The sequence below is a fragment of the Triticum dicoccoides genome, chromosome 7A, assembly GCF_002162155.2.
Source record: "Triticum dicoccoides isolate Atlit2015 ecotype Zavitan chromosome 7A, WEW_v2.0, whole genome shotgun sequence".
Taxonomy (NCBI): domain Eukaryota; kingdom Viridiplantae; phylum Streptophyta; class Magnoliopsida; order Poales; family Poaceae; genus Triticum; species Triticum dicoccoides.
Window position 1 is genome coordinate 736,424,893 of NC_041392.1, and position 16,997 is coordinate 736,441,889.

The 16,997-nt window shown below is 48.0% G+C and overlaps 1 pseudogene; it reads left to right on the top strand.

Moving 5' to 3' along the window:
* Window positions 1-5,323: 5,323 nt before the first annotated feature.
* On the top strand, window positions 5,324-16,352 carry LOC119334128 (annotated as a pseudogene).
* The last annotated feature ends 645 nt before the right edge of the window (window positions 16,353-16,997 follow it).

Below are 16,997 nucleotides of genomic sequence, written 5' to 3' on the forward strand. Positions count from 1 at the left end.
CGTGCGGGCTAGGCTCGGGTTCATCTTCGTGTTCGTGTTCCTCTTTCGTGCCCGTCTATGTATTGGCCACCTACCTTGCACATACAGATACAGTACTACCCAGATGCATGCGAGCTAGTTCGGGTTCCTTCGTGTTCCTGTTGTCTATCTCCATTCTAGTCTAGTTTCCACTTTCCACTCAACTCACTCCGCTTGTGGTGTGGAAGCTAACAATTGTTGGAATTAACCACGACATAGCCTCCCAAAGTTGTACGTGTGTAGGTCGGTTTGCATGTAGTATCCGAGTAGGACATCAATTAGCAGCCGAGGAGTATTGGTCTAGCTAGCCATGGACTACTTTTTATATGTGCGTGCAACAGCCCTGTAACCGTACCTTGGATTTGTGAAGTAATACAAATCAAACCAGGAGCGATACGCTCCTGTGGCAATCAGCCGAATCGTCTACGCGTACGTTACTACTAGTAGCGCTGTAACGATCAAAGCAAAGATCGTTCAGCAGGTTGTGTACGTGCGAGTCTTATCTCGGTGTTGCTAATTGATTGCTCGAAGGTCTGGCCGCTTGGGGCAGGAACCAAGTTCAACCAGCGTTGCTTCGCTTCATCGTCGTTCGTCGTCGGTCATATCACCGTCGTCGGAAAGTACTCGGCGTTGGGTCTGGGCCAACAATTGGTATCAGAGCAAGGTTGATCTTCTAGTAACGGGAGATCATGTCGGACAAGGACAAGTCCAAGCAGCTGGTGGAGTACTCCGGTGCAGCTAAAGTAATTGCTGCTCCGGCGAGTTCGTCGTATCCACGGTTTGATCGCGAGAACTTCGGGGTCTGGAAGGCCCTCATGGAGTGTGGTCTCCGCGCCAACGAGCTATGGGACGCGGTGGATCCCGGAGGCGACGCGTTCAAGAAGGAGGGAACCGAGCACCGGAAGGATCGGCAGGCGGCGTCAGCGATTTACTCGGTGATGCCGATGGATGTCCTCCAGCACCTAATCGCCAAAGCAACGGCGAAGGAGGTGTGGGATACGCTCAAGCTCATGTTCGAGGGACACACCCGTGTCAAGCAAGCCAATCTTCAAACTCTCCTAAGGAACTACGAGACTTTGGTCATGGGCGATGATGAGTCCGTGGATGTGTTTGCTTCACGGGTGGCTACTCTCGTCAATCGGATTCGAGCGCTTGGAGAGAACCTCACGGAGGCCTCGGTTGTCCGGCGGTTCTTGCGCGCGGCCCCTCCCCGGTACCTGCAAATTGTCACGGCGATCGAGCAGTGCGTCGATCTCGCGACTCTCTCCATCGACGATCTTGTCGGACGGTACAAGGCTCATGATGAGCGTATGCGGTACAGTCTTGGGGACGGGAAGAACGACGAGCTTGTGATGCTCACAAAGGCACAGTGGATTGCCCTAGAAAAGCAAGGCGGATCCACGAGCAGCAGCAAAAAGAAGGGGAAGCAGCGTTCGTCGAGAAAGAAATTCGCCAACCCGGATGACGACTCAGAGGATGAGGCTGCACCACCGCCAAGAAGAAAGTTTGACATCAGGAAAGTGAGGTGTTATAACTGTGGCCTCCTTGGTCACTTCAAGGCTGACTGCGAGGAAGCACCGAAGCAGAAGGCGCTCATTGCCCAACAAGGAGATGATGGTGACATGATGTTGATGAGCGAACTCGTGAACGAGGAGGATCCAGACTCACAAGTGTTGACTAAAGAAATTGTCAAGCTTGTGGAAGAAAAAGTTTGCCATCAATATTATGGTTCAGAAACTCGTGTCGAAGCTACAGATGCAGGGGATGATTCCAAAATTTATGTCGATGTTACAGGCATAAGTGCCAACTTTGCTGGAGCGGATGCAGCAATAGCTGCGCGTGCTCGACCATGGAGAAGTAATCTTTGTGCTGTTCAGAGGTCCGTAGGTGGCCACAAAAATAGCACTGGACATGGTGTCTCGCTGAGTAGGCCGAAAGCACCGGCCGCAGGCACCAAAGCTGGATCCCTTGTACGGAGTGAGGGCGCCTCACACCCAGCAGGGAGTGCTACACTAGGAAGCTCCAAGGCAACTACGTGTGGCGGCCTAGCCACAAAACAAGGCTCATGTGGTGGGCGGCAAACCAGTCCAGCAGGAGGGCTTGGTGGCTCACGTGGTCAGCTAGGGCCATCTATACCTAGTGACGTTGCAAGTGATCCAGGAGATATGCAAGGTCCATTACCAGCGCATGTACGTACAGTTTTGCTATGCTTGGCCACTATAATGCAAGAAGATGGGAACGGCAAGGTAACGTCCGTGCCCGGGGATGAAAGTCTAGCTTTGCCAAAAGCAATGTGCGAAGCAAACGGTGAGGAGTTACTCCTGAAGGTACAAGGAGCCATGCAAATAATGTCGTCTCCGAAGGAACAAGAGACGAGGACAACGCCACCTACACCTGTTCTGCTACAACCGGTGTTACACCCATATTCGGAGAAGACTCTTCGGACGATTGACCCGGCAAAAGTGAAAGGGAGTGGGCGACGGTGTCTAGCAAACGCCGAGGAACCGGCGGAATTTGTGGACGCAAATACGAAGGAGTGTTGGCGTCATGCTATGGAAGAGGAGTTGAGGTTGATTCACGATAACCATACATGGGAGCTTGTGGATCTTCCCAACAATGAAAAAGTCATGGATCTCAAGTGGGAATTTATGATCAAGAAAGATGCCGATGGGGCCGTGAAACACAAAGCAAGGCTAGTAGACAAAGAGTACATGCAAGAGGAAGGTGCGGACTTCGAAGAAGTGTTCGTTCCCGTTGCAAAGATGAAATCGATGGAATTACTCATCGCTCTCGCGGTTCAGGAATCATGGAAGATACATCACATGGATGTAAAAACCACTTTTTTGATCGGAGAGTTACAAGGAGACGTTTATGTGACCCAACCACCGGGATTCATCAAAGAGGGAGAAGAGCACAAGGTACTGAAGTTACACCAAGTCTTGTACGGGCTACGGCAAGGCTCTCGGGCATGGAACATCAAACTTGATCAGACGATGATTTCTCTTGGATTTGAGAAAGCCCCACTAGAGTATGCGATGTACAAGAGAGGTGAAGGAAGGGATCGTCTACTAGTTGGAACCTACGACCTATTGATTACTGGAGCAGATAAAGAGGTGATTGCAAAGTTCAAGCTACAAATGAAGGAGTTTTTCAAGATGGATGATCTTGATATTTTGAGTTACTACCTCAGAATGGAGGAACATCAAAAGTCGGAGGGGATCACACTATGCGAGGAGGCATATGCAAGGAAGGTACTTGAAAGCAGTGGCATGAAAGATTGCAATCACATTGTCGCTTCAATGGAGCCTCGTCTTGAGCTGAACAAAAAAGAGATGGTGAAACTACTCGGCTATAGTGGTAGTCACAAGGAAGGGATTGTCGATGACCGTAAGAGTACCTCGGACGTGGCATATTTCCTTGGCGGAAGCATAGTAAGCTGGCTATCACGAAGGCAGAAAGTGGTGACATCGACTTCAAGTGAAGCAGAGTATCAAGGTGTGTGGCTAGGAAGGCTACACGGTGATTTCATGGATCGAGATCCGGAACCGATGGTGCTCAATGTTGACAGTGAGTCTACGGATTTTCTATGCAAGGATCCAGTGCGGCATGATAGGAGCAAGCACATTGATACGGTATATCACTATACAAAGGATTGCATGGAAGAAGGTAAGATGAAGGTCAACTACGGTTGCACCGATGATCAGCTGGCGGACATCCAGACCAAGGCTTTGGATCGAGAGAAGCTCTTGGAGAAGCAAAGAAGGATCGGCGTCGGGGCTGTGACATGACAACGTCGTGTTTAGGGGGGTGATTGTTGGAATTAACCACGACATAGCCTCCCAAAGTTGTACGTGTGTAGGTCGGTTTGCATGTAGTATCCGAGTAGGACATCAATTAGCAGCCGAGGAGTATTGGTCTAGCTAGCCATGGACTACTTTTTATATGTGCGTGCAACAGCCCTGTAACCGTACCTTGGATTTGTGAAGTAATACAAATCAAACCAGGAGCGATACGCTCCTGTGGCAATCAGCCGAATCGTCTACGCGTACGTTACTACTAGTAGCGCTGTAACGATCAAAGCAAAGATCGTTCAGCAGGTTGTGTACGTGCGAGTCTTATCTCGGTGTTGCTAATTGATTGCTCGAAGGTCTGACCGCTTGGGGCAGGAACCAAGTTCAACCAGCGTTGCTTCGCTTCATCGTCGTTCGTCGTCGGTCATATTACCGTCGTCGGAAAGTACTCGGCGTTGGGTCTGAGCCAACAACAATAATAAAATAGATCAGTTTGGAACCTCCGAGCAGCTAATATTTTACGTATGTCTTTTGTCCTAACGCATGTTAATTCCCGGATCATCGTTGCTTTTGTCTGTCCTCCCGCTGCATATATAATCGCTGACCCAGGTAGATAGTTCACAAGAAACCAAGTAACCAACTAAGCAAGGAGAATATACATGGAGCTGGGGCTGGAGCAGGAGCTGGAGAGCAGCGTGGTGGGCGCGATCGTAGAGGCCAGCCTTGACCGGGAAAAGCTGCCGGCGATGCTGCTGCTGTGCGGCGTCCTCGAGGCCGCCGCGGCGCTTTGGCTGCTCGTCTACCGGGGTCCAGACGGCGTCTTCCTCCATGGTGGCAAGGTGGTCTTCTACTCCTACTACGCCATTCTCGTCGCTCTGGTGCTCTTCGGCTGTGCAGAGGCTTGGGCTGGCCTGTGGGTGAACCAGCGGCCATGCGACCGACGAGCAGTCGGGAGGACCGTCCTGTGGTGCTCCATCGTGCCTCTCGTCCTTGTTGCGGGCCTCGGAGGTTTTGCATCCGCCATCCCCAAATAGTTCCCGCCTTTAAACATTTTTTGTTGTTTTTGAAACAAAAATTGAGTGGTAGTACATACCAAAATACTATATATTTTTCCTAAATTCTGTGAGCGTTTATGTATTTGTGTGTATGGATGATGGAGTGCTTGAATAAGAAATAAAGTAAGAGAAATTTATTTCAAAAAAATTAAAATGAGGAGGACCTGCATTTATATTTTTTCCTTTGAGGACCTTCATTTTGTTGTCGTACATTGTGGTTTTTTGTTCGTGATGATAGCCCAGCCCAGCCCATTTAAACAGACATGCAGGCCTTTCAAGCTTTAACTCGACAATAACCCATTTAGGCCTAGCCTGTTACAGTTTTTGTATTGTATGTATATATAAACCAAGCTGGAGAAGAGCTGCCGTCTCCCCTCCAGAGTATTTTGCTTTGCTTCCTTCGTCCGTCCACTCCACGCCACGGCCGGCCGCTCACGATCCCTTCCGCCGGATCTGCCGATGGAAGCCGCCGGGATCGGGTGGCTAGCGCAAGAGATCCTTTCACACCCCCTCATCGGCAAGCCCTGGGTCCGCGAGGCCGGGCTCGCGGAAGAAATCGAGGGGCTCAAGTCTGCAATCAAGGGAGTCCGCATGGTCGTCTCCGCTGTTGACGGCAGGGGGCTCGGCAACGAGCCACTGGCTGAATCTCTTGCTGAGCTCAAGGAGGCGCTCTATGATGCGGCCAACGTGATCGACGACCTCAGCTCCCACAGGCTCAAACAGGGTAAGCGTGCCTACCACCAGCTGTAGATTACTTCAGTTGTGAATCTTTGTTGCCAAATACAGTTAACTAGAATTTACCTGAGCTGGGCTCCGCTCTTTAGGTGATGGTGTAGAAATAGCCGATGCCGCTGTGATTTTTTTTTAAACCGGGCTAAACCCCTTTCCATCAATGCATAACGGGAATACTCCCGGATCATCGTTGCTTCTGTCTGCCCTCCCGCTGCGTATATAATCACTGACCAAGTAGATTGTAGTTCACAAGAAACTAAGTAGCCAACTAAGCAAGGAAAATATACATGGAGCTGGGGCTGGAGCCGGAGCTGGATAGCAGCGCGGTGGGCGCGATCGTGGAGGCCAGCCTCGACCGGGAGAAGCTGCCGGCGACGCTGCTGCTGTGTGGCGTCCTCGAGGCCGCAGGAGCGCTGTGGCTGATCGTCTACCGGGGCCCCGGCGGCGTCTTCCTCCATGGTGGCAAGGTGGTCTTCTACTCCTACTACGCCATTCTCGTGCTCTTTGGGTGCGGAGAGGCCTGGGCTGGCCTCTGGGTGAACCGACATCCGCGTGACCGGCAAGCCGTGTCCGGTTTAGTGTCCGGTTTAGTATATGTGCATGTACGTGTCCGTGCAGGTTTCCAAGGAATCACCGAGTAGGAGTAGTATTAGCCAGGTTGGCTAGTATATATACCTATGTACCCCAGGTTGTAAACCTTGGATTTGTGAAAGTAATACAGATCCAAACAGGCATGATACGTGCCTGTGGCAAAACGCCAGCGTCTTCCGTGTGCGTACGTATTGTGCATCAGCTAGGATAGATCAAGTCGATAGCTAGCTAGCTGTTAGTACTAGTATACGTCCTATCAAAGAATCGATCAGGACAACTTGGTGCTAGCTTTGCACTGCGTTGCATCCGGCTAGAAGTAGCTTTGTTCGTCGTTCGTCATCGTCGGTCATCGCCTATCGCCGGAAAGTACTCGGCGACGTGGTCTGGGCCAACAATTGGTATCAGAGCAAGGTTGATCTTCTAGTAACGGGAGATCATGTCGGACGACGAGAAGGACAAGACCAAGCAGCTGGTGGAGTACTCCGGTGCAGCTAAAGTAATTGCTGCTCCGGCGAGTTCGTCGTATCCACGGTTTGATCGCGAGAACTTCGGGGTCTGGAAGGCCCTCATGGAGTGTGGTCTCCGCGCCAACGAGCTATGGGACGCGGTGGATCCCGGAGGCGACGCGTTCAAGAAGGAGGGAGCCGAGCACCGGAAGGATCGGCAGGTGGCGTCAGCGATTTACTCGGTGATGCCGATGGATGTCCTCCAGCACCTAATCGCCAAAGCAACGGCGAAGGAGGTGTGGGATACGCTCAAGCTCATGTTCGAGGGACACACCCGCGTCAAGCAAGCCAATCTCCAAACTCTCCTAAGGAACTATGAGACTTTGGTCATGGGCGACAATGAGTCCGTGGATGCGTTCGCTTCACGGGTGGCTACTCTCGTCTATCGGATCCGTGCGCTTGGTGAAAACCTCACGGAGACCTCGGTTGTCCGGCGGTTCTTGCGCGCAGCCCCTCCCCGGTACCTGCAAATTGTCACGGCGATCGAGCAGTGCGTCGATCTCGCAACTCTCTCCATCGACGATCTTGTCGGACGGTACAAGGCTCATGATGAGCGGATGCGGTACAGTCTTGGGGACGGGAGGAACGACGAGTTTGTGATGCTCACAAAGGCGCAATGGATCGCCCTCGAAAAGCAAGGCGGATCCACGAGCAGCAGCAAGAAGAAGGGAAAGCAGCGTTCTGCGAGAAAGAACTTCGCCGACTCGGACAACGACTCAGACAATGAGGCTGCACCACCACCGAGGAGAAAGTTTGACATCAGGAAAGTGAGGTGTTATAACTGTGGACTCCTCGGCCACTTCAAGGCTGACTGCGAGGAAGCACCGAAGCAGAAGGCGCTCATGGCCCAACAAGGAGATGATGGTGACATGATGTTGATGAGCGAACTCGTGGACGAGGAGGATCCAGACTCACAAGTGTTGACTAAAGAAATTGTCAAGCTTGCGGAAGAAAAAGTATGCCATCAATATTATGGTTCGGAAACTCGTGTCGAAGCTACAGATGCAGGGGATGATACCGAAATTTATGTCGATGTTACGGGCATAAGTGCCAACTTTGCTGGAGCGGATGCAGCAATAGCTGCGTGTGCTGGACCATGGAGAAGTAATCTTTGTGCTGTTCAGAGGTCCGTAGGTGGCCACAAAAATAGCACTGGACATGGTGTCTCGCTGAGTAGGCCGAAAGCACCGGCCGCAGGCACCAAAGCTGGATCCCTTGTGGGGAGTAAGGGCGCCTCGCACCCAGCAGCGAGTGCTGCACAAGGAGCCTCCAAGACAGCTACGTGTGGTGGCCTAGCCACAAGAGAAGGCTCGCATGGTGGGCTACAAACAAGTCCAGCAGGAGGGCTTGGTGGCTCACGTGGTGAGCTAGGGCCATCTATACCTAGTGACGTTGCAAGTGATCCAGGAGATATGCAAGGTCCATTACCAGCGCATGTACGTATAGTTTTGCCATGCTTGGCCACTATAATGCAAGAAGATGAGAACGGCAAGGTAACGTCCGTACCCGGGGATGAAAGTCTAGCTTTGCCAAAAGCAATGTGCGAAGCAAACGGTGAGGAGTTACTCCTGAAGGTACAAGGAGCCATGCAAATAATGTCGTCTCCGAAGGCACAAGAGACGAGGACAACGCCACCTACACCTGTTCTGCTACAACCGGTGTTACACCCATATTCGGAGAAGACTCTTCGGACGATTGACCCGGCAAAAGTGAAAGGGAGTGGGCGACGGTGTCTAGCAAACGCTAAGGAACCGGCGAAATTTGTGGACGCAAATATGAAGGAGTGTTGGCGTCAGGCAATGGAAGAGGAGTTGAGGTCGATCCACGATAACAATGCATGGGAGCTTGTGGATCTTCCCAACAATAAAAAAGTCATGGATCTCAAGTGGGAATTTAAGATCGAGAAAGATGCCGGAGGGTTCGTGAAGCACAAAGCAAGGCTAGTAGCCAAAGAGTACGTGCAAGAGGAAGGTGCGGACTTCGAAGAAGTGTTCGTTCCCGTTGCAAAGATGAAATCGGTGGAATTACTCATCGCTCTCGCGGTTCAGGAATCATGGAAGATACATCGCATGGATGTAAAACCTGTGTTTTTGAATGGCGAGTTAGAAGGAGATGTGTATGTGAATCAACCACCGGGATTCATCAAAGAGGGAGAGGAACACAAGGTACTGAAACTACACAAAGTATTGTACGGGCTACAGCAAGGCTCTCGGGCATGGAGCATCAAACTTGATCAAACTTTGATTTCTCTTGGATTTGAGAAAGCCCCACTAGAGCATCCAATGTACAAGAGAGGTGAAGCCAGGGATCGTCTACTAGTTGGCATCTACGTCGACGATCTGTTGATAACTGGAGCAGATGAAGAGGCGATTGCAAAGTTTAAGCTACAAATGAAGGAGCTTTTCAAGATGGATGATCTAGGTTTATTGAGTTGCAACCTCGGGATTGAGGTACATCAAAAGCCGAAGGGGATCACACTATGCCAGGAGGCATATGCAAGGAAGATACTTGAAAGCCGTGGCATGAAAGATTGCAATCACATTGTCGCTTCAATGGAACCTCGTCTTGAGATGAGCAAGAAGGAGATGGTGAAACTAATTAGCTACAGTGGTAGTGGCAAGGAAGGAATTGTTGGCGACCGTAAGTGTACCTCGGACGTGGCATATTTCCTTGGTGAAAGCATAGTAAGTTGGCTATCACGAAAGCAGAAAGTGGTGGCATCGACTTCAAGTGAAGCAGAGTGCCAAGGTGTGTGGCTAGGACGGCTACACAGTGATCTCATGGATCGAGATCCGGAGCAAGTGGTGCTCAACGTTGACAGTGAGTCTACGTTTTTTCTACGCGAGGATACAGTTCGGTATGAAAGGAGCAAGTACATTGATACGATGTATCACTACATAAAGGACTGCATGGAAGAAGGGAAGATGGAGGTCAACTACAATCGCACCAATGATCAACTAGCGGACATGCTGACCAAGGCTTTGGATCGAGAGAAGTTCTTCGAGATTCAAAAAAGGATCGGCGTCGATGCAGTGACATGATGACGTCGTGTTTAGGGGGGTGATTGTTAGGAATATCCACGACGTGTACGTGGCCGTGTCCGGTTTAGTGTCCGGTTTAGTATATGTGCATGTACGTGTCCGTGCAGGTTTCCAAGGAATCACCGAGTAGGAGTAGTATTAGCCAGGTTGGCTAGTATATATACCTATGTACCCCAGGTTGTAAACCTTGGATTTGTGAAAGTAATACAGATCCAAACAGGCATGATACGTGCCTGTGGCAAAACGCCAGCGTCTTCCGTGTGCGTACGTATTGTGCATCAGCTAGGATAGATCAAGTCGATAGCTAGCTAGCTTACTGCTAGTACTAGTATACGTCCTATCAAAGAATCGATCAGGACAACTTGGTGCTAGCTTTGCACTGCGTTGCATCCGGCTAGAAGTAGCTTTGTTCGTCGTTCGTCATCGTCGGTCATCGCCTATCGCCGGAAAGTACTCGGCGACGTGGTCTGGGCCAACATGGTGCTCCATCCTGCCCCTTGTCCTGGTTGCGGGCCTCGGAGGTTTTGCGTCCGCCATCTCCAAATAGTTCCCGCCTTTATAATTTTTTGTACTTATGTTGTGATTTCTTTTAATTTTGAGTGGTAGTACGAATATGTATTTTTTTCCCTAAATTCTGTTAGCATACTTGTATTTGTGTGAATAAATGGAGTGCTTGAATATTTGAAATAAAAGAGGGTATTAAAATTTGAAATGAGGTGGACCTTCATTTGTTGTTGTTGAGGTTTTTGCTCATGGTCATAGCCCAGCCCATGTATACAGACTGGCCATTTAGCCCGTTAACAGTCTTTATTTATATGTGGATCTGAGGTCTCGTCATAGCCTGCATTTTTTGCTTTGCTTCCTCCGTCCGTCCACTCCACGCCACGGCCGGCCGCTCGCTCACGATCCCTTCCGCCGGATGGCGATGGAGGCCGCCGGGATCGGGTGGCTAGCGCAAGAGATCCTTTCACACCCCCTCATTGGCAAGCCCTGGGTCCGCGAGGCCGGGCTTGCGGAGGAAATCGAGGGGCTCACGTCTGCAATCAAGGGAGTCCGCGTGGTGGTCTCTGCTGTTGACGGCAGGGAGGTCGGCAACGCGCTATTTAGAACTATGCATTGATCATCCTAACCGAGCTGCAGATTTCAGACTTTTGCACATATCTCGATCCATCACAGTGCATTCTGGACGGCCCTGATATAGGGTACCAGGTAGCTCGGCCTACAGAAAACCGTGCTCTTTGTGTCAGTTCGTACAGTTAGTGTTCTGCTGAAACGCTTCATGTACGGTTGATCGGAATTAGAATTTATCCGAGCTTCCTTCTTTAGGTAGTCATGTAGAAATAGAGAGTCCACGCCACTGTGAAATCTAGTTTTGTTCATGTTTTGGTCAGTTCATACGAGTTACTAACGTTTTGTTGAAATGATTCATGTTCTGTTTACTTTCCCCCTATGAAGCACCGATACTGCAACACCAGTATGATGATATAGGATATGGCAATTTCTAGAAACATCGATACGACGAGTATGTATAAATAATTAATAAAATGACATGTAATAAATACAAACATAATAGAATGTGTGAGATGAGATCAAAATACTGCCCCATTAGTTACCCCACCAAGTGAAGATTTGCTTGCTGTCATACCACTCCCTGCAGATGCCATATCGTATTTCCCTTCCTAGCAGTAGACAGTAGCAGCAAAGTAGCAAAATCAGCCATTTATCCCACCAGCATCAACAAGCAGAGGGACATGTGTATAGATTGTAGAAGAATAGATGTATAAATCGAAGTGATAGCCTCCTTTGTGCAGCTATTTCTCTCAGCGATGGCCGATGGAAGGTATCAAGCACACAGTGTAGTAATAGTGTAATACTAGTCTACTACTTACTACGGAAGTACGGAAGCCAGCAAGCAGCCAAGCAATAAGCAGCAAGCATACAAGGCGCCGAGCCACCCCAGGCGGTGGAGGCAGCAGCTGCGGCGGCACGCCGGACTCGCCCTCGATCCCCAATCCCTGCTGCGGTCGAACAGAGTGCGAGAGAGGAAGGTTAGGGTTAGTGGTTGCAGGCTATTGGTCCTCCCTCGGGGCTGTATTGGCATTTCTTTTCTCCTCTTTAAATAAAAAAAGGTATACTTCTAGGATACGAGTATCGGAGCCATATTAGCCATATCAGAGTATCGGTGCCATCCGGTACGGCAACACAACAGCTTTTGAAGTATCCATGCTTCATAGGTTTCCCCCGCAAAAAAGAAAGGTCTTGTGAGACACTGGGAGTATTATTTCACCGAACATATAAACTTTTCGCATGGTTTTGTATCTAAATGTGAAAGAGAAGTTCAGCTCACGGGACCATGCTAACACTTCTCTTTTTTTTGGCACAGCTACTTCGACATCAATGGTCGATACTGATATACCACCAACAAGTAGCAGTCGTGGGAAGAGGCAACGGTCCAAGGCATGGGACCATTTTGTGGTAATAAGAGATGGTAATGGAAACCCTGTGGAGGCAGAATGTAAATACTGTCACATGGTAGTCCAATGTAAGACTACAAATGGGACAGGGGTTTTGAGCAGGCATATCAAGAGTGCTGGTTGTAGGGCAAGTCACCAACCGCAAGACCCTTCCTTAAGGTACGGTTTACCGACTACGGCAGTTCATGCCTCTCTAATTAATAAAAGCCAGAATTTACTCGTTTCTACATCCATGTGCATCACTTCTCAGTAAACGATTTGCTTAAGAACCTTTGCTTTCTTTCGTTCTTATTGTAGCATGGCCAATGCTACTGGAAATGATATGGATGTTGCAGTTGGTAATCCATCAAGCAGAAAAAGGATGAGAACTGATCACGAGTCAACACAAGTCACAACAGATAACACATACCTGTGGAACAAGGACGGATTTTCCAACATGTTACAACAAACAATTAGTCAATTGGAGGGCATCCAAGGGGATGTGAGAGGGGTTCTCGACATACTTGGGTTAGACTCTGCTGCAACTACAGATCATCATCAGAGTACAACATCTGATCCATGCCGAAGAACATCAAGTCTCGTTCAAAGAAAAATGTACGGGAGAGCTGCAGAGAAGAAATTTATAATCAAGCTGATAAGAGAACACAAATCAGCTGGTGGTGCCACTGTTGTGCCTATTGTAGGCATCGGAGGAATTGGGAAGACTGCTTTTGCCCAACTCGTATACAATGATCCTGCCGTGGAAAATCAATTTGATCACAGGATATGGATTTGGGTGTCTAAAAACTTTGATGAAGTGAGACTCACAAGGGAGATGTTAGATTTTGTGTCCCAAGACACACACGAAGGACTTTGCAGCTTTGCCAAGCTTCAGGAGGTCTTGAAGAGTAATATCAAATCAAAGAGGGTTCTGGTTGTTCTAGATGATGTCTGGGATGATAGAAAGGACTGCCGATGGGACCAGCTATTGGCTCCTTTTAAGTCTAATGGTGCAAACAACAATTTGATACTCGTGACAACTAGAAAAACATTTGTTGCAAAAAAGAGAGGAACAGTGGAACCAATTAATTTAGGTGCATTGGAAAATGATGATTTCTGGTTACTGTTTAAAGCATGTGTATTTGGTGATGAGAACTACGAAGAGCAAGAAAGTCTATGTGACATCGGGCAACAAATAGCAGAAAAGTTAAAAGGAAACCCATTAGCGGCACAAACTGCAGGAGCACTATTAAGGAAACATCTTACTGTCAAACATTGGACTAACATTATGAAGAATGGATGTTGGAAATCATTGCAACTCAGTAACGGCATCATGCCAGCTTTGAAGCTTTGCTATGACGAGCTACCCTTCCATTTACAACAGTGCTTCTCATATTGTTCTATATTCCCATACGATTATCAGTTTCCCGTCGAAGAGTTAGTTCGTATGTGGATTTCACAGGGATTTGTGAAGCGAACTCATTCAAATCAGAATTTGGAGGAGATGGGATGGAACTATCTAACTGAATTGGTAAACCTGGGCTTTTTTGAGCAGGTTAGAGAAAATGAAGAATTATTCTCTTCTGGCAGGCAAACTTCATATGCCATTAGTGATCTTATGCATGATTTTGCAAGGATTGTTTCAAGAACAGAGTGTGCAACAATAGATGATATACATTTCAATGAAATATTGCCAACTGTACACCATTTGTCAATACTAACCGATTCTGTATATCTGATGGATAATCAAACCAGCAACAGATCTCGTAATGAGAAATTTGAAGAAAAATTACGAAGTGCATTTACATCAGTGACAAACTTGAGGACATTGGTGTTAATTGGGCAGTATGACCCTTTCTTCTTCAAAGTCTTCAAAGATACATTCCAAAAGGAACACCATTTGCGAGTGCTTCATTTGTCTGCATCATCTGCTGATTCTCATTCCTTCATGTGTAGTTGGGTAAATCATACACATCTCCGGTATCTAAAACTTGAGGGCGTTCATGTTGAGCTGGGTTCACCGTCTCAAGTTAAGAGCAAGTTTTCCCATCAAATATTAGATGGTTGGCTTACCTCTTTGCAGACAATTCATCTAGAGAACTGTGGACAGGGCTGGATACTTCCATGTCTGGAAAGGTTTCCGTTTCTTATAAGGTTGAAGTTGAGCAATATGCGGGAAGTAAGAGAAGTATCGGTTCCGTCATTGGAGGAGCTAGTTTTAGTTGAGATGCCAGAGTTGGAGAATTGTTTCTGCACTTCTCTCGGAGATATGAACTCGGGTTTAAGGGTACTGGAGATCCGAGGTTGCCCTGCACTTAAGATGTTTAATTTGCTGGAGAAACATCATAGCTTCAAAATGGAGAAGAATGCATGGTTGCCCAGTCTTACAAAATTCATAATCTGCGATTGTCCTCACTTGCAAGTATTGGTCCATCTTCGGCCTTCAGCCACATTTTCTGAGCTTTTAATCAGCAAAGTTTCAACGTTTCTAACTATAAAATCTTTTTCCATGGAAACGTTCGAAATTATTCCAAATAGTCTTTTGGGTGAGTCTTCTGGTGAGATGAGACTGGATGACAAAATCTTGGCATTCCATAATCTGAGGGACCTGAAACACTTGGAAATAAAAGGCTGCCAGAATCTGGTGTCTATTTCACTAATAAGTTTTTCTCATCTGGTATCTCTAGAGAGTTTGAGCATAGAAAGCTGCACAAAACTCTTCTCTTCAGATGTTGTGTCAGTGCACACCCATGAAGACGTGATAGCTGCAGATTGTAATGCCCTCCCATTTCTTGAAATTCTTAGTATTGATTCATGTGGAATAACGGGGAAATGGCTATCTCTGATGCTTCGACATGCGCCAGCCATGAAGGAATTGATGTTAGTGGGCTGTCCGAAGTTGACACGGTTACGGATTGAAGAGGAAAGAAATAGTCAGTCGAATATTGTCCCAGCCTCGGAGGCTTCATCATCAGGATATCAAAATGATTTGTCCGTGAGCTCAGCTGCAGACGGATTGTTATACATTCCATTAAATCTCACCTCCTCTCTCAAAAAGATTACTATTCGCAAATGTCCATGTCTAATATTTGATGGAAGCAGAAAAGATTTCGCTGGATTCACCTCCCTTGAGTATCTAAAAATTGGGGAATGCTTCGAGTTGTTCTCGTATTTGGTGCAGGGAAGATTGCTCCTCCCGCAATCACTTGAAGAAATCAGAATTGCTGAGTATTCCCAGGAAACCATGCAGCCCTGCTTTCTGAATAACCATACCCGCCTCAAAAAATTAGTAGTACATTGTAGCCAAAGTTTGAGTTCTCTAATGCTGCACTCCTGCACGTCGTTGGAAGATTTGATAATTACAAAATGCAGATCACTCACCACATTACAAGGCATGGAATCGCTTGGAACACTCAGGTCTTTGGGATTATGTGAGAACTCAAGTTTGGAATTTCTACAGCTGGAATCCTTCACGCTGCTAGAACATTTGGGAATTTTCAACTGTACTTCGCTCGTTACACTAGAGGGCTTGCGATCCCTCGTGAACCTCAGGCATTTGGAAGTAGTCAAATCCCCTATCCCGGCACTTACAACGGCTGGAGAGAGTTATGAGCTAATAGATGGAATTTTCCCTAGACTGGAAAGTCTTAAGATCGATGATTTGTCTCGCCTTACAACATCATTCTACAAGGGCCTCACCTGCCTCCAACGACTAGAACTAAAATATTTGGAAGAGGAGAGACTAACAGATGAGGAAGAGAGAGCGTTTCTGCTCCATAGGTCCCTGCAAAATCTCATGTTTATGCATTGTGATGACCTTGTGAATCTTCCGGCGGGGCTGCACAGCCTTCCATCCCTCAAAAAATTGATGATCTACAATTGTAATCACATTTCAGGACTGCCGAAAGAGGGCCTCCCACTTTCGCTGGAGAAACTGGTTTTATGTTATTGTGATGATCTCGTAGATCTTCAGGCGGGGCTGTACAGCCTTCCGTCCCTCAAGACATTGAAGATCGAACGTTGTATTCGCATATCACAGCTGCCGAAGGAGGGTCTCCCACCCTCTCTGGAAGAGCTGCAGATCATATATTGCAGCAAAAAGCTGTCAAAACAATGCAGATCACTAGCAACAAGCAAGCTAAAGGTCAAAATTTCTGAATGCTAAGCGAACTAGTTACCTGGTGTGTGTTTCTAAGGTATAGTGCTAAGTTCTACCACATATCATGTTATTTCTTGGGTGAGGACAAAAATCGTATAATTATAAGCTGTGCTGCACTAGTAGAAAAAGGGCATGTTGTCCCGGTTCATAAGGGCCTTTTGTCCCGGTTCCTGAACCGGGACTAAAGGGTCGGTACTAATGCCCTGTCCCTTTAGTCCCGGTTCAATGCAGAATCGGGACAGATGGGCCTCCACGTGGCCTCACTAGTAGAAAAAGGGTCAAATGTGAAGAACATTAGTGCCGGTTAAACCGGCACTAATGTGATCAATAGTACCGGTTCGTGATGGCGATCAATAGTACCGGTTCGTAATGAACCTTTAGTACCGGTTCGTGCCACGAACCGGTACTAAAGGGGTGGTGGCAGGCTGGCGTCAGGCCAGGGCCCCACGAGCCCCTTTAGTGACGGTTTGTGACACAAACCGGCACTAAAGGTCTAACCTATAGTACCGGTGTGTGTCACCAACCGGCACTAAAGAGTCTTAACCTATAGTGCCGGTTGAAGACACAAACCGGCACTATAGGTCAATTTTCAAACTCTACCCCCCCCCCTACGTGTATCGCCATTTCAGCTTTTAAAAAAATCAAAAGAAA